Below are 4,233 nucleotides of genomic sequence, written 5' to 3' on the forward strand. Positions count from 1 at the left end.
GTTTCTACATAATGCTGATACCCAAAAGCCACACACCCAATACCTTATTTTATAAACAAAAATGCCCGCATCACAAGGATTTTTCTAGCATTTGGTATGTAGTTCCACATTCCCCCACTCCTTTTGGGTTAACTTTAACTTTGTTTCTAGTTCTCCAATTCCCTGAAATGATTTAAATGTTAATGATCTTTGGAAAGCCAAACACTGCCTTAACCTGGGAATACTGTTGTTATACATTATGAATATTTGAAAGGGAAACAATGTTTTTTTCTTTTCCCTTGAACAGCCTTATCAGCATAATTGTAAATTGTAGCCCCCCACAGAAAACCTGTTTTCCCATTAGACAATATAGATGTATGCCCTATACATTATACACACCTAAATTTATCAAGTTAATTCATTAGAGGTGTGTATTTGGTTTACATTTGCTGCAAATTCTCAGCAACATTTTACATATATCCTTATTCCTTTAAATAAGGTCTGTTCCTAGAAAATAAGATTTTTGGTTTTTGTAGGTTGTTTTTTCCCCCTGCGGCTATAGCTGGTAATGGTAGTGGGCTGCTACCATAATCTTCCCTCTGCCCCCCGCCCCCGTTCTTTATACTTTGTCTCTAAAGGGTCTCTTATAGTTTCGTGGTTTCAAACCAGCGTCCTGAAATCAAATGAATTACAATTGTATCATAATTGTTCCGGACCCTTCCTTAGCTGGGCACGGCGGCTTTATGTAGAATGAATTTCGATAAGCTAGAACTACGTTTCCCAGAATGCCCTTTCCAGTAAGCCTTTGGCTCAGCGTTGCGCACGCGCAAAAGGAAGGCTGCCATGTTTTGCTCTGAGGGCGCTGTATGGCCTGGAGCAATGGGCCGAATTGTGTGTGTTGCTGCTCGTCTTGTGGGCGCAGAATATTCCTGGCGCCTGTGACACCTCCAGCCCCCGGCAGGTCTCCTTTTTCACCTTCTTTGGGTTGTGGACCAGGCTGATTATGCATCTCCGTGTCGAGGGTCTCGCTTTTCCCTCATCTCACCCACCATCTGGAGCCTCTCTTCTGGCTTTTCTGAATCCTGGGTCAGGTGCGTGTGACCAGATTTAAAAGAGAAATAGACAAATCCATAATTGCATAGGAATTTTTAACTTGTTTTTCTCTGTAACTAATAGAATAAGCAGACAAAAACAAAGTGAAAACAGCGATGATTAAATGCTAAATATGTGATCACTACCTCACCAGAACAGAGTACACAATAGCGGAAGAGACATTGTTTTCAAGTATATGTAGATCATTTGCTGAGAAAGACTACAGTTGACCCTTGAAGAGCTCTGGACTTAGAGTTCCGGACACCCCCCCCCCCGTCATGTCTGTGTGTAACTTTGACACCCCCAAAACTTAACTACTGATAACCTCCTGTTTACTGGAAGCCTTACTGATAACATAAAACCGCCCCTTATAGGTATTATATACTGTATTCTTAAAATAAGGTAAGCTAGAGAAAAGAAAATGGAATTAAGAAAGTCATAAGGAAGAGAAAATGCATTTTATATATAGTACTATACTGTATTTAACAAGAAAACAATGCATATAAGTGGACTCAACGCAGTTCAAACCTGTGTTGTTGAAGGGTCAACTGTGTATATCATAAAGTCTCAACAAGCTTTATTTATTTTTACATTTTTATTTTATTGTGGTAAGAGCACTTAACATGAGATTTGTGTGCTTAACGAATTTTGAAGTGTGTGATGCATTATTGTTAACTATAGGTACAGTGTTGTACAGCAGATTTCTAGAGCTTATTCGTCTTGTTTAAATGAAACTATGCCTGTTGATTAGTAACTCCCCATTTCCCCCCTCCCTCAGACCCTGGCAACCACCATTCCAATTTTTGAATCTATGAATTTGATTATTTTTAGATACCTCATATGAGTAGAATTATGCAGTGTTTGTCTTTCTGTGACTGCCTCTATTTCACTTAGCGTGATGTCCTCAGGGTTCATCCATGTTGTCTCATATTGCAGAACTTCATTCTTGAATAGTATTACATTGTATGTGTATACCACATTTTCTCTAGCCATTCATCTGTCATTGGACATTTGGGTTGTTTGTACATCTTGGCTATATTGAATAGTGCTTCAGTGAAAATGGGAGTGCTAATATCTTTAAGATCCTGATTTAAATTCTTTTGGGTAAATAGAAGTGGGACTGATGGATCATATGGTCGTTCTGTTTTTAATATTCTGAGGAATCTTCATACCGTTTTCCATAGCAGCTGCACCAGTTTGCATTCCCACCAGTATTGTGCAGGAGTTCCCATTTCTCTGTGTGCTCACCAGTACTTGTCTTCTTGGATGTGTAGATTAATGTTTTTCATCAGATTTGGGGAGTTTGCAGCCATCATTTCTTCAAATACTTTTTCTTTTTCTCTTCTCTCCTTTTGGCACTGCCATTACACATATGTTGGTGTGCTCACATTTCTCTGAGGCTGTTTATGTTTCTTCATCTCTCTCTCTCTCTCTCTCTCTCTCTCTGTTCTTCACTTTGTATAATTCCTATTCATCTTTAATCAACTTTGCTGACTTTTTTGTTCTACCAGCTCAGATTTACTCTTGAACCCCTTGAGTAAATTTTTCACTGTAGTTATTGTGCCTTTCAACTCTAGAATATCTGATCCCTCCTACCGTAGTCTGAGCTTGTTGTTATTATTTGTTTGGGTGCTTGTTTTTTAATTTTTAAAATTTGGCTGAACAAGTTTTGTAAAGTCTATTTCCTCTATGGTGTGCAGCCTCTGATTTTCCTGCTCAGATTGTTTTCCCTTATTTTTCTGTCTTAGTCTGGATACCTTGGTGTTGCCCTTGGGTCCACATTAACTACTTATTATTAGTCAAAGGTTGTAGTTAAGCCCCCTTATCCAGTTAGATTTTTACTCTTTGCTATTGGATGTATATGTGGCTTGGAGACTGTTGTCCCCGTTCAGGGAGTTTGGGGTTTTGGCTTCATGTTCAGACAGGGACTCGTAACTTGGAATTCTCCTCCGTGCTCCTGAGGGAGTACAACCTTAAACATGCACACAGTCTTAGACTGCCGGGCATGATTCTGAATTTATTTTTAGTGAATAAGAGTCACCCTTGGTTAGAATAGTTTATTGTTCAGTATTTGGTCAGAGATTGTATTTAAAACCCTTATGTAGGTGAGCAAACTGTCCTGTGTTAATGAGTTTGTGTGCAGTTTGGGGGCTTTAATGTGTGCTTGTTCTGATTTCTCCTGAACGGCTCAAGCCTAGTGCGTGCATATAGGCTTCTTGACCCACAGAATTGGCTGTGACCTCAAGAGGGTTTGTTTCAGCTTTCTGTTCCTTGGTTCACTCTATTAAATGTCTGGCTGTTCTACTGTTTTGCTTGTAACATTGTTGCAGGCACACGAAGAGTGGTGGGCAGCAAAGCAAAGTTTCTTGAGTGATAGTATAAAGCTCCTGGAAAGGGAGGGGGGCCGGAGAGGGTTGCTCTTGGAGTTTCTAAGTGTAGGGGTTTTTATGAGCTCTTTTGCAGAACTATCTTAAGCAATCAGGGTGTGCTGAGTCATGCTAACCAGGGTTTTGGTCACATATCTCTCTACCTATTAGGTTAATGTCAATGTGCTGATGGTCTTTTTGGCTGTCATCTGGGGGCTTATGTCCTAGCTGCCCCTTGCCCGTGATAGGGACAAATGCCTTGTGGTTAATTGTCATATTTTAGGATGTTTTGCATAAGTCATTTATGCAGAGGCTGCAAAACAGAACACTAGTGTGGTCCTGTTTTAGCTGCAAAACAGGATGTTAGTGCTGTTTTATCTCAGCTGTCCTGACTCCATATTTTCTTGCTGGGGACCCTAGCCCTGACTACCTAGTTGTCCAACTAACTCCAAATAACACAGAGCTACTAGCATTCTCTTAATAAATGTCCATCAAGATATCGATTGTTTTTTATAACACTCTTAGACATGGAATTCTGCACTTTATGTTCCAAATAGTCAGTCCTCTCAGGAATGTTCTGGAACTCTTTGTCTCCTGTGGCCTGCCTTCTCCTCTGGACAGAACTCCCATACCACTACAACTGAATTGGAGTCAGAGTCCTGCTTAAGGAGTGGGCACTCTATGGTGAGTGGCAGCCCCTTGTATAGATTTACCCCTCCTGGAGAGGAAACAGTGCCCTGTGAATAAGCTGTTGTGGGGCAGTTGGGATGCCAGTATTTTGGGCCGGCCAACCATG

The sequence above is a fragment of the Ursus americanus genome, chromosome 1 (genome assembly GCF_024610735.1).
Source record: "Ursus americanus isolate L20-20 chromosome 1, mUrsAme1.1.p, whole genome shotgun sequence".
Classification (NCBI taxonomy): domain Eukaryota; kingdom Metazoa; phylum Chordata; class Mammalia; order Carnivora; family Ursidae; genus Ursus; species Ursus americanus.